This window comes from Dryas octopetala, chromosome 6, assembly GCF_963921425.1.
Source record: "Dryas octopetala chromosome 6, drDryOcto1.1, whole genome shotgun sequence".
In the NCBI taxonomy this organism is placed as follows: Eukaryota; Viridiplantae; Streptophyta; class Magnoliopsida; order Rosales; family Rosaceae; genus Dryas; species Dryas octopetala.
The window spans coordinates 18,269,646-18,294,545 of record NC_141371.1 but is presented as its reverse complement, the minus strand read 5'-3'; the positions used below and the strand labels follow the sequence as shown (position 1 = coordinate 18,294,545).

Sequence of the window (24,900 nt, the reverse complement as noted above, 5' to 3'; positions counted from 1 at the left end):
ACTCTCACTCATCTGGATATTGACTTCTCTGTTAATCAGGTGTGTCAGTTTATGCATCAACCATTGGGCAGCAGTTAAACGAATTCTTCGTTATTTGAAAAACACACATACGCATGAGTATTTTATATACACCCAGTTCTTTACATCTCATAGCCTATGCTGATGCGGAATATGCCGGTGATCCCGATGATCTCCGGTCAACTGGCGGTTATTGTATCTATCTTGGGTCTAACTTGGTGTCTTGGAGTTCAAAGAAGCAAGGAGGGCTTCCCCGTTTTAGTACAAAGGCTGAATACAGGCAGCTCGCATACATTAGCGCTGCTATCTCCTGGTTTTGCTCTTTGTTTCGTACATGACTTACACATTCATTTGGTTTGTTCGAAACTATGGTGTGACAACATTAGTACTTTGGCCCTTGCTTCTAATCTTGTCTTCCATGCTTGCAAGAGACATGTCAAAGTGGATTACTATTATGTGAGTGAAAAGGTTGTTCGAAAAGAGGTTGATATCGGGTATGTTAATTCTAGTAGGTTGCAATTGCTCAAATTTATGGTCAACAAACACTATTGTGCCATTGACTTCATAAAGCACCCCCATTTTAGTTTGTAAACACTAACTAATGTGGGTTAGGATGGCTTACGGGGTTTCTAAATATTGTTACCAACTATTAACACAAAAGGGACATAGGGTGTATAGAGAAAAATAGTTGCTTATATAGTTGGTATAAAAAAAGGTCAAATCATCCACTCTTATAGTCACCAACAGCATAAGAGAGGCTTTGTAAAGCAACAATTAATAGTTAATGAGGCACATTGTCCAATACACTTAGAGATCCAACCCCAAAACCATCTATTTCAAATAAGTTGGATAACATATTATATGCCCAAATTATCAATTTGAGAAATAACCCTTTCATTAAATATTTTACAAATTATCCACAATCAGTTTTACAAAGATTTTAATAATAAAAAAAAAAAGTTGAGAAACCCTAAATTAATAAACAAATATTTGGGAAGGTTATTTCTGTGTATCAAATTCAAGAGTTGATATTTTTTCCTTTAAAGGGGTGCTAGTAATTTTATTTTTAAAACTTGCCGCCGACCCAAAAAAAAAAAAAATCTCCAGATCTACCTCTCTTTCTGCCAAACAAAACCCTCAACCCTCTGTTCTCTCTCTCGCTCGCTCTCGCTCTCGCTCTCCTCTCTCTCCCTCTCTCTATCTCCCTCTCCCTCCTTCCCTCCCTCCCTCTCTCTGAAGCGTAAAAATGGAACTCCAAAGCTGGAGCATTGTGGATCTGAGCTTGAAGGAAGCTTCTATTTGGTGCGTTCTTTCTTGTGACAGGTTAGGGTTTTCAAAACTTAAATCGATTTTGCAATTTTAGGGTTAAGAGAGTTGGGGTTTTTGGGGCTTTTGTGGTCTATGATGGTCTGGAAAAAACAAAACTGATTTGCCTAACAAGGGTTCCCTGTTCGTGTTTTGAGTCTGATGGTTAGATAAAAAAAACTAGGTGTTCTCTTTTTAATTTTTATTTTGATGTAAATATGTTTTTCTGCCATAGATCCGGAGACTCCCATTTCCTCAGTATTTGCTAGCTATGGGGTGCAATGGGCAGCGTAAGCATTTTTGCTGCTTCTTATTTCTCTTGTTATGATATTTTCCTAGATTGAGTGCCATCCATTTAAAAATAACTTTTTTTAAGATCCATATATACTTATTAGTTATTGCAGTTATATTATAACAACAGGAGCATGTATACTGGTTTGTGTTTTGTTTTTTTTTAGTTCTTTGGGTTTCTATTATTTATGTTTGTAATATAAAAATTTTCATTTTCATTTAATGTTTCTACAGGCACTAATGCGACCCACCGCCCTACTGTCACCACCATATTTGGTGTTGTTTTCTTATTCCTCAATTCTTTTATTTACTTAACAGTTTTTATTTTAGTTTTCTGTGTAGTTTTTATGTGTTAATTTTATATTTTTGGTATAGGCTGTTGATTGTGCTTGCTTGAGGTAAGGAAATCCTATCCTGAGTTTTTAAATTTCTATTTTGATTTTTGGGTTTCAGTTTTGGGGTATGATTTGTGCAAGGTTTCAGTTTTTAATTTCTATTTGGGATAAGCATATGCAGAGGAAGTAGGAATTTCATTTCAGTTTTGGGTATATATGTTGTGATGAGGATGACATAAGAGTATGTTTATTGTTTGATGCTTCTTTTGTTAGGCAAAGAAGAAGCCAAAATTGCTTTGGCAACAGGGTTTGTTGATAACGAGATTCTAAGTCAACAACATTCAAGATTCTGCAAAGCTTGAAGTAATTATGCCATCATTTGTTTTTTTTTTTTTTTTTTTTGCATCTTGAAATGTTTTCTTGATTTTCTTAACTGGTTTTACCCCTTCCGATTACCATAATCTTTTTCCTTCTTTTTTTTAGTAGGTACAGCTTTGTGCTTCACACTATGCTCTTGTTGGTGGTGGCTTGGATGACTTTACTTGTCTTGGGTGACTTTTTTAGCAGGTACAGCTTTGTGTTTCCATTTAATGTTAGCATTGTACATCTTACTTCAGGATATGGCATGATTGATAAGCAAGAACAAGTTTACATAGGTCCTTTAATTGCCTTCATCTTTGTGAGTACCAATCTGCCATGGTTACTCTTAAGTTTCACATTGTTCAAATTCTGTAAATATACAAAATTATGAAGGATTATAATAGTGACATAGCAAGTGTTTTAGAGTCAACTAGTTGATTCAATAACTGGTAAGGCATAAAGATTGATAGAGTCATCACTATCATAATTCACATTCCATGGGATCAAGGTTTGATCAAGTAGTACTCTCTGGTAGCTCACCTCATGGTTAATGATGATGTGATGTTTCTTTGTTAAATTGGTGCATAATTGTGTCCCTCCAATCAACTCTGTTTGCTCTCACTCCCGATGACCAGACTTTTTGTTTCCATAATGACATTATTTAGTATATAGATGTTCAAGTTAATTTTTTGGGCTGAGTATCTGAATTTAAATTGTTCAACATTGTTTGAGACTTAATCCCAAAGAAGATGTAGTAGAAAAGAAGAAAAGGAGAACAAGAGAAAAAGCCCCAAAATCATGCTCAGTTCTTTTGCATGTGGTTCTTTGTAATGGTCCAACTTTCTTTATGATTTCTCTTTTTTTTAGATGTTTATTGTTAGCATTGTACATCTTATTTCAGGAAATGAGATGATTGATAAGCAAGAACAAGTTTATATAGGTCCTTTAATTGTCTTCATCTTTGTGAGTATCAATCTGCCATTGTTACCCGTAAGTTTCATTGTTTTGCATATGACTTGCCCATTGCTTTGGATTGCATTGGTTTCCAATTAGCTTTGTTTTTATTGTAGTTGGCAGTAGGAAGCTGGCAGATATGGATGCACATGCTTGTGACTTAGGGGGGTCAAGTTGGAAGGAAGTAAAGGTTCTGTTAAGCTAGGTTTTCTTTTTCTTTTTTGTGCCTCTTCTTTTAAGCTAGTTTGACTGAGTGTATTTTTTATACAACTGATCACACTTATGGAATTTATCATGTAATGTAATCTTACATATATATATAAAGTATCTTTTGGTTTAATTTTGAGTTAGCAGTTGCTAAAACAGCTTTGATGTGTGAATATATGCAATGTAGATCATATGGAACAATAGTAAATTGAAAAACCGGGTTTACTTGAGGTACGAACATGTAGATCATATGGAACAATAGTATTAGGTAACCACTGCTATCCAGCAGTTTCATATACATTTAACAAAAAAAAAAAACCTGAAAATTTCAATTTTAATTATTTATTTAGTTAAACAACCCTTTGAAAGGGTAGCACTAGATATTTGAAATGCAAATTGAATTATATTTTTGAAATGGATTAAGGGACTAACTACATTGGTTGGTTATAACAATCAAACTAATTTTCAAACTAACTTGTAATGGTTGCATAATAAAAGCAAATCACTGTTCTCAAGCAACCTTACCAAAACAGGCGGTGCAGAAACCTTTTAGGGACCCCAACCCCTACATCCTTTGGCTCAAGTGTTGCTGCAGCGTTGGTAATCCCTTGCGCAACTCTAAATGGTTGGTTAGTGTCCAAAAGAGTTGGTAAAAAGTGGGTTGCCATTGCTCGGTTTTCTTGTAGTGGTTTCATCTCATGATCAAAAGGCTGATATCTTTACCAAAGGCCTTTCTTCTCAGCATTTCCAGTACTTAGTTGCCAATTAACCTTCTTGTTCGAGATCATCATGTCAGCTTGTGGGGGCATGATAGACAACATCTTAAGAGTTCTAGTCTAACTCCATCTTCATAGCAGCACGTGTGTCTATCCTTTGCAGAACATGTGTTGTATTCTCCCTTTACATAGTTTTTGATAATCACTAGACTTAGCTAGATATGTATGACTTGTTTAAGTCCATCTTAGACTCTTGTAACAGTTGTACACATGATCTAGTCTATAATGCAATACATAGCCTCAATATTGTTTGTGGCACTCAATCATACTCTGAATACTAATCTTGCAAAATATCCCTCGAGTGTTAAAAAATGTTAAAAGTCTTTAATTGACTTAAATTTGAGTTAATTTTCCAAATTTCTCGAAGTCAGTCTACGAAAAATGTGTCATTTGTTATTGTCTTCTTCATTCAATGGATGAAAGTGAGATTCATAATGCAAATGCACGTCTATGAAATTCAAATCATCTTCTTCAACAAGCCTCCCCATTCTTGGGGCCTTGCTTTTCCCTCTATCATTACTTAGGCATAAGAATGAAATATTGTGTTAAAAGATCATTTGATGTTAAGGTGAAAAACCAAACACCCACTCCAAATTTCATATTTACTTTGAGTTTTCACCACTTTTTCGTTTGTCTGTAATAGGAGCACGAGGTCGAGGACTATGATCACTGGGATTAATGTAACTAGTAGGAATAGGAGCATGTGGAATTGGCACATTAGGCATTGGATCACGAGGAATTGGCTCTCTAGTTGGTAGTTCACTTTCATATGTTGAAATTGACACATTCCTTATGACATCAACATCTAAAGCCATATCACTATAAAAACTCTATCCTAATATATAAGTTGGTCGAGAAAGGGATAAGGAGATAAAAGAAAGAGAGAAAGGGAAAGAAAGAGAGAAATCAAAAAATTTGCCATTTGATAATTGAAGAAGAGGAAAAACTCATTTCCTGGAACCCTTTAAAGAGTCCTCTAAGCCCAAAAAATCAAAAGTGTTTATAAAAGCCCTATCCTAATATATAAGTTGGTCGAGAAAGGGATAAGGAGATAAAAGAAAGGGAAAAAGGGAAAGAAAAAGAAAAATCGAGAGAGGGAGAGGCCTCCAGCTACCGTTGCCACTGGCGGGGAGAAGAAGGCCCAAACTAAAATTCTAGAAAAAGTTGAGTTTTGGAAAAATGCACCCTATTTTGGCACCACCTTAAGGCTACCCATCAGCCTTCTTATTGTTTTAAGACCATCATTAAAAATTTACAACCGAGCTTTTGTGCATAAACTTGTTTTTATTAATATAGAATGTTTAGGACTCTTTTTTTTCACGGAAGGAAGTAGTTCATCAGGTTTGACAAGGCATGTTTTAATGAGATATTGATTCTAACAAAAAAGTACCAAAATTAATACCATAAATACAAAAATTATCAAAGTATTACCGAAAATCGAAGACACCGGAACCAAAATAGAACTGAAAAATTTTGGTTTTATATTTGATAAGCATCATTACTGATTTGAACCGATCGAGTGGCACCCCTAGGTGATATCGAAAAAAATTTGGGAGTACCAATAAAAGCCCCTTATAAGAATGTAGAGTGTTGTCTCACAATAAAAAATTATAACCTTGTATAGTGATTTATAAGGTGTTGGTCTCTCCACTCATGCCAATTGGTTTTAGGTTGGATGCTCCAATTCATTCATGTTAACACAAAATAAGAGAGGCTTGCCTCATGCAGCTAGCTACTAGCATTTTGTTCACAATTTCCTCATCTGTAATTCAGAGGGTTTGTTAGAGGGTAATTCCATTCCAGTATGCCTATATATATGGGGATCAATCATTGTGTTAGGATTTGTTGAATATAATTGTTTGTGGATAAATCCACATGGATTCAACAACCAATCACAATCCAACACGTGGCACACCGGGCCCCATTTTCTGTTCTGACTTTTCAAATGGTCAACTTGGTCAAACCAAGCTATCCATGTCATCATGCTAGTTCAGCAATACAATAGTATGCACCGTTGGAATCAACACCGACTTTCAAGTTGCATTGTCTGATCCGAACAGACATCAAAATCTATCAAACTCAAGAGATCATCTTTTCTAGATACCTTCGGTTCGGCTCGGATCCAGGTGCTGTCCTATCAAACTTGGTTCTTCAAACATAGCCATTTCACACTTGGAGATGTGCGCCTTTACATGATCAATTCAGCTCAGTTCACCCTAAAGTCTTCCCAATCCAATCACCCAAAGGTTTCACAATGACAAATGGAGGTATTGACATATGTGTTCGGCTCAGCTTTGTCATTCCATCGCTATTCTGAAAGAACTAGTTAGGATGAACTGCCATACTCAAGTGCACTTGACATGACATCCTGTCAAATTTGACAACCTAGCTCCTAGCCATGACTATTAGGGCATTCCACCATACAAAGCCATGCTTGCATTCAATACAACATTGAATGCAAAGGGGCTTGGTATCTATGCATGCTACTATTCCTGACTGGTAACGTGGTATCTCCTCCTCTGTTCATCTTTATGTAGGTATAAACCATCTTATATGCATGAAGAAGGGGTTTACAAAAAACCTTATCAATTACATACAAGCACTTGAGAATAACCCAAAAGATTTTACTTCTTTCTTCCATATTCACCCAAGTTCATCATTTGTTCTTTTTTGTTCTTGCTCAAACACCTTCATCTATACTTCATTGACTTCATCATCGGAGCATAATTGGTTGGTACTATACCAGTCCTATCTTCTTTGACCTTTGTTCATGCAGGAAGATCTCATCAACACCAACCATCAATTCAGCAAGATTTGTTCATCACAAGTTTTCATCCTAATAATTCTCCAACAAGGCCTACTTATCAACCAGCTCACCTATCTTAAGTTGATTCTATCACCAAACGGATTTTTGCATCAACAATAATGAAGTGACATTTCCTTCAACTCCCTCTTTTATCCTAATTCTTAATGCATTCATCATTTACTTTTTGTACACTCCCTATCTACATTTTGTAAATGATTTCAAATACAAATTTTCATTGGTCCGACTGAAAATGTAAATTTTGTTTAACATAATAGCTCGAAGAAAATATCGAATATGTATAACTTCAAATAGATTTAACCCTACGTCAGACAAACTTTGTTTATAGAAAAATGCTAGTTACATTATTCTGTTACCAATTTTGCACTGCAACTTCTTGATCACCTTTAAAGATTATTTTTGCAAAAAAATTAATTAAATAAAAAATCATTTGATCATCTAACTATTATCAAATAAAAAGACGATAAACTTACTGTTACCAAAACTGTGTATTTATTTGGTAACAATTAAATCACAAAACGATTTCTAATTTAGTTAATTTTTTGCGTTGGTAATCTTTAAAAGGTGATCTAGATAATGAACACATCCATCTTTAATACTATATTTCATAATTGACAAGAGAATAAAGAAGGCATAAAAAGATTAGGCAACTAGCATTCCTCTTGTTATATTATTTGCTCAAGTACATTTACATCCATCAACTATATGGTCCATTTCAAGTTGGTCCACGAATTATAAAATTTTTCAAATTCCCCCATTAACTAAAAAAAACATATAAAATGGTCAATCCGTTAAGGATTAAGATAAAGGGACTGTTAAGTGCCACGTTGGACGTAGTCGACCTAACATTTTTAATGACATGGCATTGAGTGGTTGGGGGCAAAAATGGGTTTGACCCCAAAATAATTTCCCGCCCATTCCACGACGACACGTGGCATCTAACTCTGATATGGGCCCAAAATGCAAAAGCATCTAAGGTCATTAAAAAAGCCGCTTAAAAAATAATAATAATAAAACAGCATGTGGTAATTATCAAAAAGATTTGCTTGATCTTCATATCATATTTACATTGATTCTAAAGTAAAATTCCAAGGCCCAACTTACAAGAAGACATCAAAATCAGGGAATATACATGCAATGCCAGTCCTTTTGCGCAAGATGGGTTAGTAGAATTATGCATTCTTCCAACCAACAAGCATGAAAACAGAGAAATTTCACATCAACCACCTTGCAAGGTTAACTTCAGCATCTGATAACTAGTATCTCCCACGCACAAAGCTGTGCCAACATAGACTCCCTCCTAGCCGGTTCTGAGATAACACTACATTCAATGTACTTCATGTAGCTAATTCCAGTTTTCTGTCACGTGGCACAAGATTTGCTTGTGTCCTTGTTGCAGCTCTGCCTGTGGACATATGATTTACAGCCTTCAAATTGATTATTGTCTTCTTGGGCATTCAAACAACACAAAAACATAGAAAACTCATGTAGGCAAGACAACATAATCAAGGATTCAAGAGGGATCATCACAAAAATGGGAGGGGGAAGGTAAGTTTGCAGACGCATCTATGTATAATAGGGCCATAAAGTTATCCTCATTTGCATATTTGTGCAAAATAGATGGAAGCATGTGCTACAGGTTATTTTCTGAAGTTCTTAAAGTCCAAATGTTTTTTCCAAAGAAGAGAATACGCATCTTTAAGTCAACAAAAATGGCAGACAGATCACAGATAGACCATATGAAACCAAAAAGATCTACCCCTTCCACCTCCCAAAAGGAAAACAAACAAAACCAGAACTGACCTTCATCTTTTTCTGATTTCCTTCTGTTGCTCCATAGAAGCCGAATTGGAGTACCTGAAAACCCTGCATCTGACCGCAGTTGCTTCTCCATATAACGGCGGTAAGTCTCAGGGAAAAGTTTTGCATCATTAACAAAAAACACAAATGTTGGTGGCCTTATAGCAGCCTGCAAAATGGATATGAAGTAAATACACAACTGTGGGTCGCCTTATAAGAAAATACTGGATATGTAATTTGTGACATGCAAATTTACAACAGATGCTATCCTCAAGTTAGGCATGCACGGAAAGTAGTTCATAGAGTGGGTGATGTAGGACAATAGTAAGAGTAGGGAAGAGAAGATAGAGATCCGGATTCACTCTGGCCTTTGGCATACTCCAATAAAAAATAGAAAAATTCCGGCATCACACCGGCCTTTGGCATCTCACCGAAGGTGGCTTGGAATCACTCCAAGTCAACTCGTGCTTCACACACAAGCAGAAAAAACTGATTTCTTTCACCATTAACTTCTCTCAAAGGTTACAAACCAGCCCTTTTATAGTCATTGATACATGAACAATAAGACCCACATTAATACGCCTAGGAATTCTAAGAGACATAACTCATAACACTTAATGCCTTGAACAGGTGACATAAAGAAACTCTTCATGTGTAAATTGCATTCATTAAATAAAAAGACTCTTCATGTGGTGCTTGGAACTTGGATGGACTGATTTAAACTACTTTGAACTTGGCTCCTGCATTAGTGGGCTTAAAGGACTGAATCACCCAAAACTTAAAAAAGTCATGCTTTTTCTCATAAGAAAAATAAATCTCAAAATTTTATGACATTAACATCTAAAAGTTACAATAAACAAGGGTGTCTTTTGAAAGATTTATAATCAACAGGAATGCAAGACATATAATCACCCGAAAAAAAAAAAAAAAAAAAACATAACATGGTCACTGTTTGCACTGCATAAAACAAGTACCTGAGTGCAGTAATAGATGCGCCCTCTTTTGCCACCTCGTGTCCTTGGTGGTGATTTAAAAGCTAGTGCTTCCTGTACCACTTGATTTACTACAGATAGTATCCCATTTGTTTACAACTATCAGGCAACCTTTCCCTTCTCTTTCTATCCTTTCAGCAATCCTGCAATCCTAGGAGATTCATGCAGACAAACTATAGTTAAAAAGAAATCTACTCGTGGAAAGAAAACATCTCATCTAATTAGAAAGCCGTGATGCCATTCTCTAAAAAAATATACTGACATAATTTATAAAGCTACGATTTGAAGACATTCTTTAAACAAAAAGAAGGTACATGGTTCTGTTTTCACTACCACTTAGTCTTGAATGAGTTACTTCCTGTAATAAACTGAATTTAATTAACTAAATAGTTGCAATCCAAATCTCTTTAGCATCGAAGAGCTATTATGAAAATTGGACAAAAAATTAGTAGATATAGGATTAAGCAAAAAAACATTGCCCCTGGGTAAGATAGCATTATAAAAAATTACAACTTTGTTTGCTTTTCTTTTTCAGTAAAGTATATCCTATGTTATAATTATATTTTCATTTGAAAAAACAGATTTTCCCTTGCTAAAGAGCACATAATTTTGAAAATAAACAAGCAAAGCTGGCAAATATATCTGATTACATATCCCAAAATTTTTGCTCGTTCAAACTGATTATAAAGCCTAAAAGGGAAAACAAAAACTAACAGCTGCCAACAAGGCACACAAAAAGGTCAATTTAACTCATTAATTATTTGAAGAGAACCGTAATTTCCAAAAGTTCAATAGAAAATATATTTCTATTCATATACATCATAGACCAGTAACTAGGTTTGAATGAATCAAACTGCCTTTCAAGTCTGCCAGGACATGCTAGGGCCTAGGGTTATGGGAGGATGATGTCCATTTGCATTGTAGTTTTCAAAAAAAAAATTATTAAAGAATAAGACAAATGGTGCGATTTCCAGCAAATCGATAAGTGTTCCTGTACAAAGCTAAAGAGGTAACATGTAACCTAAATGTTGACGAAGTTATATCATGACTTATTTTAAGAAGTTTCTCCACCTCAATTTGATTGAAATTTCATTTCTTATAAAATAATAATTTTTTTAGCTTATATGTGATTAATATATATAATATCAAATACATGTCATGATATAGACATAGAAGCACATTTATATACATATATAATTCGTTATTTTTTAAAATATGTTTCAACCACACCCAACTTAGTTTGTTTCTACTGAAATACGTTAAGGCAGAAAAGCGTAGGCATGTTCTTTACAGCAATATAGAAATGATAACTCCAGCCAAAAAAAAAAATCAATGGAAAAAGTACCTGTTCTGTGATACAAGCCATGGCCTCAATGACAAGAGCCACAACATCAGAACGGCGAATGGCACGAAATGCTCGATTTACCGATAAAGCCTCCGTCATACTACCTGATGAAGCAACGACTGCTCTTCTTCTGATTCCAGCAGTATCAATAAGCCGGAACTTCTGCAAAAAAAATAATTGCACTATAAGTATCTGAGATTTTTATTTCAACAAGGTTTTATCTTCACATATGGGAGGGAATTAGGCACTATAAAGAAGAAAAAAGAAGAAGAATATAAACAGATTACTCATATTTCAAGAATGTAAACCAACAATAGGCATAGTATCCCATTTAGGGGAGCAAATGAGCCAACCCGAACCCCGAAACCAAAGGCATTCGTTGGCACCTATGGATCAAAGACTTTTAGGACATGGGGCGGCTTGTCGGACGTAGTCCAAGGAGGCGTCGGTGAATACGGCTGTCATGTATCTTGATGGTTCAGCCAACAAACCATTGCTTGTTCAAGCTCAGGTTGATAGTATACAATAGAGCTCTCAATATATTTGACGGCTCAAGGGCAACTTCCCAAACTCAATGATGCAGAACCAACAGGAAGCAAGGGAAAGAGAAGGGAAAGGAAGATAGGAAGAGAAGAACAATAGGGAATCAATAGGATTTCAATATTTTGTAATTTAAGTCGATCTACAAAGAGTTACATCCTAGCTCACCTTTCTATGTAAATTATCAGAAAATTTCCATGGGTCTTTATAAAACAGAATTGAAAGCTTAGAAACAGACGGAAAGAGGAAATTATATTAGACAATCCAACATCAACTCAAATTAAAACCCCTAATCAAATCTCTAAAATTATGATTTCCACTTTTGTCGCTGGTCGGGAAAACACAACCTCGACTTCTTTTTTTGAAAAGAAGACCTCAAGTTTTGAAATGTTTATGAGCATGCAACTTTGGAGCTTCAATCAATTTCTCTTCTAATATTGAAAGTAGCAAGATCAGAAACAAGGAATTCTTTCTTTTCATACAATTGGGTTGAGCGAAAAGGAGTGTGATTGGTTAGAAGCTGGGTTGAATGAGACACAGGAGTTGAAGGAATTTTAAAATCAACAGTTGAGAACATTTCCCTAACAGCCTTGTGACATGACTTCTTCCTTAGTGTTTTCCTATTCCACAATTGGTTCCTCATGATATTGGTGAAGAATCATGGAGATCAAATATTTAGGGATGCAATTGGAGAATTGGATGTGATTAAAGAGATAAATAGGATATTGAATTGATTAAAGATTTCACTAGGAAATTTAGGTTTTGATTAAGGAATTTAAGGCATTGATTAAGGAATCAGTGTAAAAAGAGTTAATTAAGGGGATTGATTGTTTGGACTGGCCTAATAAATAGGTCATGGTGTAGTTTTCTTCACTATCGATGAATGAAAGTTGAACCCCCAAACAATCCTCTTTTTCTTCTCCTCTTCCCTCCTCTATTCTCCCTCTCTTTCATTCCTTTTTCTATTTCTGCCTTCCTTTTTCTCTATTTTTCCTACACAAATTTAGCATCAGAACCTAATTTTGTTCCACCCAGCTATACCACATATCTGTCAAAGCATTGTTGATCAAGCTTCCACACACTGACACGCATGCTACATCCGACAGCCACACTATGCCCTTGCTGTGAGTGGCCTAAACTCCAAAGTCAAACATCCAAGGCACCAGGGGATAAGAAAATAACTCAAGTCCAATCCAGCCCGTTTTGACATTTCATCCTCCCACATGCATTGCCAAGCACTGCTGAGTAGATTGGTTCATTTGTAGCCCTAATTCCGTGGTGCAGTAGAAAAAAATAATCGTACTTGAATTGAAGTAAATGAGGTGGTTAGGCTAGACAGCATGGTACAGTCTCAACATAAAAATTCGCCATCAAACTTTTGATAATCTTCAATTTCACTGGAAAATCTCTAGGTATTCCAAGGAAGAAATCCACATATAGGAAATTTATATAAAAACTCCATTTAATGAGTTAGATAAATATTATTGTGAAAAACACCTATATATATATATATATATATATCACTGAAGTGTTATTTTTTGAGTCTTACGTCCGTCCAGATTGTTGTGTTTTTGTCTCGTCGGAAATTTCTGGAGGAAGCTACAGATCTGGCCAAGAGCAGTAGGGAGACTGGGCAGTGGGGTAGTTTGGTGTTTTCCTAGTGGGGTACGATTTTGGAAGACAAATAAGACTTGCACAAGACTTTCCTAATGTGGGAAGGAGTTCTAAAGGGTTTTCCTTGTGTACAAGGGAATAGAATTAGCTAATAGGTAGATTACCTAATTCTATTAGGATTAGGAATCCATATTGTAAGTGGTAAGTCTATGCTCTATAAATAGGCTGCTGCAAGTCTCATAAAAATAAGATATAGCTAGAGACTTCTAGGGAAGAAGCTCAAAGGGAGACTCGGGTTAGAGACTCAAGGGTGAGTGACTTCAAGGGAAGGGTTTTTCAAGAGGGAAAAACACAAGAGAGCTATTTGTGCAAGAGAGAAGAGAGCGGCTGCGAGTTGGGTAGTCTAGGGTTTCAATAAGTTCTTGTACTCTTATTCTATACATAGTGCAGCTGTGATTCTCGAAGGATCACACGAGGACGTAGGCAAAGTTCGCCGAACCTCGAGAACAAATCTTGGTGTTTCTCGTGTGTCTTATTTTGCTGGTATTATATGTGTGTTTGCTATATCTGTTTTAACTCTAGAATACATCTAAGACAAGGCTGAAAGGTGTTTTTCACTACAATTGGTATCAAAGCCAGGTTGGCTAGAAGGTTTCTGCGATGTCTAGAGGAGGTCGAAGCATGGACTTAGGGGATTTAAGGCCTGCTTTGAAGCCATATGATGGCAAGGATGATTTTACAGATTGGCAACGGATGATGAAGAACGTGCTGGTGTAGCAAGATCTGGATGATGCACTTCTTGGTGAGAAGCCGACAACCACGTCAGAAGGAACATGGAACAAGGTTCTCAAGAAGGCCAAGAGTTCAATAGAGATCCACCTCACAAAATCCGTGAGGTCTCACATCACAGAGGCGATGACAGCAAAAGAAGCATGGGACAAGTTAGAGAGTGTTTATATGGGCAAGACGGTGTCTAATAAACTCTTCTTAAAGGATGAACTCTTCGGACTTCGACTAGAAGAAGGTGGAGATGTAGCGGATCATGTATGCAAATTTCAAAATTGCATAGCTAATCTGGACAAGGTTGAAGAAGTTTACAAAGATGATGATAAGGCTATCATCTTGCTGAGATCTCTGCCATCTTCTTTCAAGCACTTCCGAACAACTTTGATGTTTGGAAAGGAGACTCTAAAGCTTGATGACGTGGTGCAAGCGCTTCAGTCATATGCAAAGTTAGATGATTTGACCGAAGGCACTCAGTCATCACAAGGCCTTTATGCTAAGGGCAAGGAGAAGAGTCGAGGGAAGGAAAGGAGGGGCAGATCTAGCAAAAAGGGGAAGTCCAATGATTCCGATGAAGAAGGTGGTTGCTTCGAGTGTGGTTCATTAGACCACTGGAAAAGGGATTGCCAAATATGGCTGGAGAAGAAGAAGAAAAGGGCTGAAAACTCAAGTAACGTCGTGGTCGACGATGGGGAGCTTTTGGTGGTATCTTCTGGTAATTCTACTCCACATGCTTGGTATTTGGACTCCGGATGTAGTTTTCATATGTGTGCAAACAAGGAGTGGTTTCATACATATGAGGAATCTAGTGAGGGCAAAGTTTTTTTGGGAGATAACTCTGTGTGCAAGGTTCATGGCGTTGGCACAGTCAAGGTGAAGATGCAAGATGGAATTGTTAGGTTGCTTGGGAATGTGCGATATATTCCTACATTGAAGAGAAATCTTATCTCTCTTGGAACTCTAGGGAAGAATGGGTATGCATTCAAGTCTAGAGCAGGGAAGCTCCAAGTCTCAAAAGGATCAAGTGTGATCCTGAAGGGAGTTGTGCAATCTAATAATCTCTACAAGCTTTCCGGGGTTACAGTGATAGATGGAGCAGCTGCGTCTACCAAAGAGAGCTTGGATGTTGAGCTCATGGAGCATTGTAACAAGGGAGAGCAAGGGCATCATCTCACAAAGGAAGAGTCTCGTCAAATAAGTGCTGCGGCTAAAGAAGAAGAAGCAACAAACCATGATTGTTGCTTGGTTAGTTATTCATCAAAGATTGACTTCAAGGATGCAGCAAGGGAAGTCAATAAAGATGAGGAAGGTTTGATTGTTGTTAAGGAAGATGCAACCATGAAGGCAACCAAGGTGGTTATGAAGGTAAATCCAGTTCAAGAGAAGGCCAACTCTGAGCTGGTGGAGCATAACACAAGGGTTGAAGAGTTTGGGCAGCAACAACAATCAACAAAGGTTCAAGAACAGGTGGAGAAAAAGAGCACAAGGCAGTCCAAGCCCAAAAGTACCATCAAGCTAACTCACAAGTTTTGGTGGGAAAAGGACAGAGGTTACTATGGTGTTAGTAAGGGAAATACGGCTACATTCAAGGGGGCTTGTGAGAGCAAGGAATGGGAACGTCGGAGGTGTGCTAGGTTGTCTCTACAAAGGAACTTCAGTTGGAAGTTAGTTCCTAAATCCAAGGAGAACGTTGGCTATGAATGGGTTTATGGAACAAAAGGCGAAGAGAATTTTGAGGCTGCAATTAAGATTCGAAGGTACAAGCTCGGGGTGAGCTTGCTCAATCTTCAAAGTTAGTTGATTGAGGTGGAGCACCTTCTCACTTAAGGTGCATAGAGGCAATAGGTTTTTTGCCAATGTGAAGGGGTTCTTGGAGGTTTGTTCGAGGTTACTTCAAGACTAGAGAATATCTCGAAGGTACAACATTCATGGCTTTGGTTCCGACTCGCCAAGGTGGAGATTGTTGTGTTTTTGTCTCGTCGGAAATTTCTGGAGGAAGCTACAGATCTGGCCAAGAGCAGTAGGGAGACTGGGCAGTGGGGTAGTTTGGTGTTTTCCTAGTGGGGTACGATTTTGGAAGACAAATAGGACTTGCACAAGACTTTCCTAATGTGGGAAGGAGTTCTAAAGGGTTTTCCTTGTGTACAAGGGAATAGAATTAGCTAATAGGTAGATTACCTAATTCTATTAGGATTAGGAATCCATATTGTAAGTGGTAAGTCTATGCTCTATAAATAGGCTGCTGCAAGTCTCATAAAAATAAGATATAGCTAGAGACTTCTAGGGAAGAAACTCAAAGGGAGACTCGGGTTAGAGACTCAAGGGTGAGTGACTTCAAGGGAAGGGTTTTTCAAGAGGGAAAAACACAAGAGAGCTATTTGTGCAAGAGAGAAGAGAGCGGCTGCGAGTTGGGTAGTCTAGGGTTTCAATAAGTTCTTGTACTCTTATTCTATACATAGTGCAGCTGTGATTCTCGAAGGATCACACGAGGACGTAGGCAAAGTTCGCCGAACCTCGAGAACAAATCTTGGTGTTTCTCGTGTGTCTTATTTTGCTGGTATTATATGTGTGTTTGCTATATCTGTTTTAACTCTAGAATACATCTAAGACAAGGCTGAAAGGTGTTTTTCACTACACAGATCACATAATAGATCTGTGCAGAACATTTTGTGTTAAAACAGTCAACAACAGGTGAAATAGCAGAACGGAAAATTGAAAACCAATCAAACCTGTCCATCTGGTCCAGTAAATTCGATATCAATAGCATCACGGGTCGTTCCACTGACTGGGCTAACAATTGTCCTGTCCTCTCCAATCAATGCATTCAAAATGCTACTTTTACCAACATTTGGTCGGCCAACAATGGCAATTGCAGGAACATAATCTTCTTGTTCATCATAAACTTCTGGGTCCTGCATATAATATATGCATAATAAATTATATCATAGAGAAATGAAAATATTCTTAGAACAAGACACGAACATGCTTTCTTGGGTTTCAGGAATGACCAGAAGCACCAATTTTTCTTTTTCAATTAAGCATGATTGGATGCTAATTGAACTGAAAAGTTAACTAACAAGCTCAAAATGAGAATCTTGATAAAAAATACTACTTAAAAAGTAAGTTTGAGATGGTAAAGTTGAGTCAATTGTCAATCAAATTTCAGCATTAAAAAAAAGGCAGTCAAATTGGAAGACTGTTATACCAGGAATAAAATTTCTGAGATTACAAACCTCAATCTTTTTCAGCCCTGAACACAAAAGATCAAGAAGCTCTCCAGTTCCAGTCCCAGATATAGCAGATATAGGAAGTGGTGAAAACCTAGTCAATCAACCAAAAAACATGCTCTGTACATTAATATTAGATATACTACATTTTTATGTGTCCACCAGATGCAAAACTTAAGTGTGTCAACAACTACAATTTTGTTAATTACAAATAATAGCATAAATGAAAAGCATAAAATTTTCATATATTGAGACCTAACAAACCCTAATAAGAAACTAGGCATTATATTCTCCCAAGCATCAGCTTTCGAAAACTTAAACTTGAACTAACTTACATATTTTTAGGGTGGCTCTATTTTGACTAACTTACATATTTTTAGGGTGGCTCTATTTTGACTCCTTTTTCTCAATCCCATTTAATGAAATTTTTAATACCTCTTTTACCCTTACGTAAAAAGACAAGCGAGACTAAATAAAACTAAAACTATCAATTGATTTCCTCTCTAAACCCACTGATCTCCAACTCTTTATCCTTTCTCTCTCTCCAACTTACACAATCTCTCTATAAACTCCAAAACCTCACTAATCATTCCCAATCTCACTCGGTTTGAAAGTGCATTTGGACAATGGACTCTCAAATCATCATTTGAGAGTCTTCTAACAAGGTGATTGTGTGTGTGTGTGTGTGTGTCCATTTTGATTGTACTCTACATTTTTATTAATACAATCATTATGCTTCCTCTCAAAAAAAAAAAAAAAAAAAAAAAAAAAAACCTAAACAGACAAACTCAGAATGAACCTCAAAATCAAAGAATCTAAACCCACGATCATACTTGTCCTATTATGGAAGGTTTAGCCTTACAGGAGAGGGAATCAATGCAATAGAGAGGATGATGAGGTTGAGCCTATAACAATGCTATCATCATTGCACCAAGCACAACTCAACAACCTGCACTATAGGTATAGTACGATAGAAATAAGAATTTACTATCTAATACTTTGTACATTATGCCTTGAACACAACAATGTATATTGAATGGATAATTCACTAGATTTATAGATAGACATTGCTACTGACTGAAGACCAGAACCCTTTTTCAAAATTTTTGTGAAGTGATTTTAAGTTTTATTTACAAAGAAAAAAAAAAAGGGGGGGGTGCAAAGAGTTCAGCTCACCCTAAGGACCAAAATTCTGATGCTTGCATGATTCCTTTACGTGGAGATTCACACTTGTTAACTGCAAGAATGATGTACTTATCTGAGTAGTTCTTACGTAGCCAATCTGAAATTTCCTCATCAGCTGCAGTTAGACCTGCCTGTTAACCATTGTCAATATTACTTAGTATTATCTTTACCATCATAAAGCCAAGCTCTTTTTCAAGGTCAAAATCACAAGCTTCACCAAAATACATGTTAACATAAATGCCTTCAAATATATAATTTAATAAACTCATATTATGCATACAAAATGGTCATCATTATAATAAATTGGAAATAAGTATCAAAATAAAATTGTTATCTCTATTGAAATCAAAGCTTTGTGGAGTTTTTGGAATCATTACTCCAGCTTATGCACAGTGATTCACAACTTCAATTATTCCTGGGAGTATTCAATATTTTTTTATACAAAAAAATATATTATTAATACAAAAAATGGAAGTAAAGTAAAACTAAAAGTAGCAAGCATGACAAGTCCATCATAATCAAACGTACATCCTCAAGCAAAAACACATTACATTCAATTCAAAACTACCCCCATTCGAGATGGTTTAACAAAAAAGAATATCTCCAAAATGCTTGACAAAGACATCCAAAGAGAAGCTAAAAGTTCCAAAGTACCTTTCCTCCACCTTATCATCAAAAAACATGTGTATTCAGTATTATCTGTACTAATTAACAATTTCTATAATACAATTTTGTTTAAGATTACTAATATTTAGCATGTGCTTTCTGACTTCGCAAGTTTACGATGCATTCTTGATGCTACATGCAGGCCTTATTTTTGATATTCTAGCAAATCCAGGATGCTTCCCCACACTACACTTGATAGCCTCTCCAAAAATTGTACATATCACTTTCGCGCTCACATAATATTTTTAATGACTTCTCCGCAATTGTATAATCACTTTGGGCTTTTGCTTTAATGTATCTTTATTTGGCCACAAAAACAATATATGGAAGTAGTAAGTATGTACTGCAAAATTTGCATCTTCAAATAACCAATAATGTATAAGCATATTGCAGCTCATATTTTCTTTACACTTATCAACTAGCAAAAGAAGCACATTGCACATGGTCCAAAAAGTATTTATCACAAAATCTACCTGGCCATCAACGAGGAAAATAATGACAGATGATTCTTCAACAGCTGCAGTAGCTTGCTTCTCAATCATTGAGGGCATCCTGGCAACAGCTGCCTCCCTGGAGGCAAGTGGAATTCCATCCATACCAATGGTTGTTGAAATAGCCAATTCTTCCATGACATTGGCCTGTGACTTGGAAACTGTAAGAACACCACCAGTATCCACCACCATAAATTCATAGTCCCCCCAAAAGGATCTACCATACAGGCGATCCCTAGTAACCCCAGGTTCATCAACTACAATTGCCTTGTTCCCCTGCAATACATAACAAAAATTAAAACATAAGAAGATGTAAGTCCACTTACAGAGTTAAAAACATAGAGACAAGTACACGTGAAAGCTCAAAATTATATATTCCTCATTAATTTAATGATAATTAAATAATAGAAGACCAGATTCTGATTAAGTACCGTGACAAGACGGTTAAATAATGCTGATTTACCAACATTCGGTCTTCCAACAATCGCAACCCTTGGAAGAAGATGATCAGGGATCTGAAAATGAAATTTGAATTGTTTAGAGACTATGGATGTTCTCTGCTTTCTCTTCATTTCAACAAAAAGAGTCCCCAACTTACATTATTTGAAAACAACAGTCTGATTGCTTTATAGAAACCAACATTATACTTTAGCAAAAAGAAAAAAAAAAAAAAAAAAAGGAAAAGAAAGAATAAAACTACGAATGCTCCAGAAGTATAAGATAAAAAAATTGATATATGCAAATTCTACACACTCCGGCAAATTGTTCATGATACCTAGTGGCAGAAAAAGATTAACAAAAACGAGCACAGTATTCAATAAGCACAACATTATGCTTTCTGGTTCAAACATCTCATTATACACTGCACTGAAATCCTATCAAGATATCACTGTACTCAGACAGAACTCTCATGAGTTTCTCATCACTAAAATTTGAAAGTAACTGTGATAAGACGCTTACTCACACTTTTAATTGTACTTTTCTGGCTCCTCTGCTTTCGACCAATTTGCTCTTGATCAGTTTGCTCATCTTCTAAAACCATCAGATGAAAGTTATATATGGTGATTATACACAACCAAATGACAAATGCCACATTGACAACTTATTCTTCAAGAATGCCTTAATAAAATGGGCAAAAATTCAACCAACGTTTTTTAAATGAATTTTGTGAACCCATTAAAAAAAAACCATTGAAAAATTAAAGGCAGCCTCCTTTTTTTTTTTTTTTTTTGGAAAAGTTAGTAGATTTCAGAATAATTCGGTCAAACTATGAACTGGGTTTGGCATAAAATTACTAAAACCGGCTATCTCCCCTAATTTGAGTTGCATTATGAATTTCCAAAAATACTAGGCAAGCATCAAAACCAAAGCCTGAGAAAATTAGAGGCAGAAAGAGACACGGAGAGTACAATGAAGAGAATGATAAAAAACGCACCGATTCTGAGTTGGCGGGACAAAGAGAAAGAGAACTCTTGAACAGCGAGTCGAGCGTCTTCTTCGAGGGCGTGGACGTTGGAGGAATCGTCGCCGCCTCCGTCCAACTCATCATCCACAAGCTCTCCCTCTTCTTCTTCTTCTTCTTCTTGCTGGTTATCCGTTACGGAAATGTCAAAATCATTGGCGGAGAGGCGGGAGAGGAAGCGAGGAGGAGTGGGAAGAAGACAAGTGTGGAGGGAAAGGGAGGGAGTGCGAAGAATTGGAGGGGAGAGAGATTTGGGTAGGGCTCACCAAATAGCCCAAGGCCCGAAGCCCGATTTTGCCCGACATTTGGGCCGGCCCGGCCCGGCCCGAAAATTTCTTGGGTTGGGCTTAAGCCATCCCCTTGAAGCCCACGGCCCGCCCAAAGCCCGGCCCGCTTAGGCCGGCCCAAAGCCCAAAGCCCGTTTAATATCTTCAATAAAAAAAAATATAGGATTTTGGCTATGTTATGAATTGAACTTGAGACCTCATAGAACAAATTTCAACTCTCAACCAACTGAGCTGACTAGTTTATTTGTTTAATTTGTGAATCATAACATATTTAATAGGTTTTTCGTTTGTTTACTCTAATAAATTATTAATATGCTTATTAAGTTATTATATAATTCTATAATATTAGTAAATAGTAATAGTGTAAAGTGTAAACTATACTATATAATACCATAAATAATAAACTTTGAAAATTATATACAACATTACAAATTTACAACTATAATAAAACATAAATGTATATGTATATATACAACTTTTATAATACAACTATAATTAAAGTTATTAAACCATGATTGTTCATTAATTTAATAATTTGAACCGTTCATTTTATATGTTGATAGTCAAAGATCATCCTTACAAAAAATCGGCCAAATCAGAATTCATTTACCCATTCGATTATCATTAGAAAAATCATGATCATTCATTAATTCGACCATCGTTACGTCACTTTTACATATAAATACACTTGAAGAGTTGAAGAATATAATTCTAATAACTTTCTCGTTGAAACCTTATTTTTTTCATAATTGTGAAGACCACAACGTGATTTCAACAATTTGAGCCGTTCATTTTCTATATTCATAGTCAAAGATCATCCTTACAAAAAATCAGCAAAATCAGAACTCATCTACCCATTCGATTATCATTAGAAAAACCACGATCGTTAATAAGTTGGACCACCATTATCTAATTTCTACATTTCCAATTGAACTAATTTTTTGCATGGATGATCTTTGAGTGAAAAACTAAAAAATGAACGGTTCGGATCATTGGAAACTTGAAAACATGATCGAGATGTGAGTTTCTACATATAAATACACTTGAAGAGTTGAAGAATATAATTCTAATAACTTTTCGGTTGAAACATTGTCGTTTCCATAATTGTGAAGACCACAACGTGATTTTAACAATCTTAGCCGTTCATTTTTTATGTTAATAGTCAAAGATCATCCTTACAAAAAATTGGCTATATCGGAATTCATCTACCCATTCGATTATCATTAGAAAAACCACAATCGTTCATTAATTCGACCACCGTTATGTCACTTTTACATCTCCGATTAAGCTAATTTTTTGCAAGAATTCTCTTTGAGTGGGGAACTAAAACTTGAACGATTCGGATCGTTGAAAACACGATCGGTATGTGAACTTCTACATATAAATACACTTGAAGAGTATAATTCTAATAACTTTCCCGTTGAAACCTTGTTGTTTCCATAATTATGAAGACCACAACGTGATTTCAACAATTTGACCCGTTCATTTTCTATGTTCATAGTCAAAGATCATCCGTACAAAAAATCGGCTAAATCGACATTCATCTACCCATTCGATCATCATTAGAAAAACCATGATCGTTCATTAATTCGACCACTATTATGTCACTTTTACATCTCCGATTAAGCTAATTTTTTGCACGAATTATCTTTGAGTGAGGAACTAAAATTTGAACGGTTCGGATCGTTGACAACACAATTGCATCGTTTGTTTATAAAAATATGTAATAAAATATATAATAAAACATATGTACATTTATGTTTTATTATAGTTGTAATATTGTATATAATTTTAAAAGTTTATTATTTATGGTATTACACTATTACTAACATAATAGTATTATAGAATAACTTAATAAGCATATTAATAATTTATTGAAGTAAAAAAACGAAAGAGCTATTAAATATGTTATGATTCACAAACTTGACAAATAAACTGGTCAGCTCAGTTGGTTGAGAGTTGAAGTTTGTTATGTGAGGTCTCATGTTCAAATCACAACATAGCCAAAATCCTATTTTTTTTTTTAACATATATATGTGTCTAAACAGGTTTTGGGCCTATTTGGGCCTAGCCCGGCCCGACCCTCCAAGCCCGCAAGCCAAAGCCCGATGGGCGGGCCTTGGGCTTGTGTATTAAAGCCCAAGCCCGGCCCGGTCCGGCCCGAAAGCCCTATTGGGCTTCTATCATTCAAGCCCGAGCCCGGCCCGAACCCGAAAAATTTGGGCCGGGCTAGCCCGGCCCGGCCCATTGCCGACCCCTAGATTTGGGAAATGGGGGAGAGAGAAGAGAGAGGGTTTTAGAGAGAGTTGGGCAAGTGTAGGAGTAGGAATAGGAAAACAGCTCTGGAGCTGCTGCCATTGTCTAATGTCTCACGGTCTCTCTGGGTTTTTTGAGTTTGGCGGTCTTAGAGAGTTGGAGGTTTATCCACTCCCGCATGGGTTTAAGTTATTACAGGCTTTACAGCATGTACAATCATAAAAAGCTAGGGGTCCCAAATATGTATCCCAATTCCCAAATGCCATATCATCATCTTTTTTTAAGCTAATCAAATCTTTAATTTACATTAAGAAATCATTAATTATTTTAAAGAAAAAAAAAAACACACAAACAAACTTCAGTTAATTAACCTTCCCTGTTAATTAAACTCGACCCCCTACAGTCCTAAATTGATTGCATCCTACAGTCCAAAACGTTTGGTCCAATTATTATTTCATAATTTATGTGTTAGATCCACAAATTTTTGTAAGTGTCAAATGAGTCCACAAATTAACTGACATTATTTACCATATTAATCTATTCCGTCAAAATACCTCAAGCAGGCAATAAGTTTTTTCATGTGGGGCGCACGTAGAGGGGCAAATCGATGATATCATGTCTCACCCTATTCCTTCTACACTTCCATGTACTTCTCACATGACCAAAATTGATGTCCGTTTGAGGGTATTTTGACTGAATTGACTAAGGTGGTAAACTTCAATTAATTATAGACTCATTTGGCACTTAAAAATTTCATTGACTCATTGGTACTTAAAAATATTTGTAGAGCAACACGAAAATTATGAAATAATAAATAGATCAAATATGTAATTATCTCTTAAATATAAATAGAAACTTGGTAGTTATTAATACCTAAAGCACAATGCCAACTTGTGTCTTAGAAATATCACCAGAATATTTTATTCTTTCATCATACTTAAAGATATAATGAAACAAATATCAATGATAAGAACAATCAAATAAGAAAATATTGAACAAACTTATCATTAAAATTAAGTTTATTTTAACCTTTACTATCGGCTGGTCATTAGATTTTTTTTTGCTTTTTCTTTCATTTCTTTTCCGAACAACTTGCTCCATCTTGGATTGCTTTCACTTGAATGGGGGATGACCTTTACTTCGTACTATATGTGGATTTAGAATGTTGCAACTAGGGCTACC

General features: G+C 36.1%; 1 long non-coding RNA gene and 1 pseudogene across 3 annotated transcripts; one reads left to right on the top strand and one right to left on the bottom strand.

The window, feature by feature from the left end:
* Positions 1-1,210: 1,210 nt before the first annotated feature.
* Positions 1,211-3,540, top strand: LOC147283003 (uncharacterized). 2 transcript variants are annotated; one of them, XR_015123040.1, is made up of 7 exons: positions 1,211-1,341; positions 1,559-1,613; positions 1,849-2,012; positions 2,223-2,312; positions 2,433-2,516; positions 3,211-3,299; positions 3,380-3,540. It is a non-coding gene; the product is annotated as an uncharacterized LOC147283003 (long non-coding RNA). The 2 variants fall into 2 exon arrangements; XR_015123039.1 differs by having other exon boundaries at positions 1,849-2,312.
* Positions 3,541-8,096: 4,556 nt separating this feature from the next.
* Positions 8,097-23,862, bottom strand: LOC147283002 (uncharacterized; annotated as a pseudogene). Its single transcript, XR_015122858.1, has 12 exons — positions 23,718-23,862; positions 21,149-21,436; positions 20,678-20,745; positions 20,145-20,228; positions 19,696-19,989; positions 18,548-18,687; positions 17,378-17,465; positions 16,874-17,056; positions 11,208-11,369; positions 9,845-10,013; positions 8,874-9,039; positions 8,097-8,475 (listed from the first exon to the last, which is right to left on the bottom strand). The product of XR_015122858.1 is annotated as an uncharacterized LOC147283002 (transcript).
* Between the last annotated feature and the right edge of the window lie 1,038 nt (positions 23,863-24,900).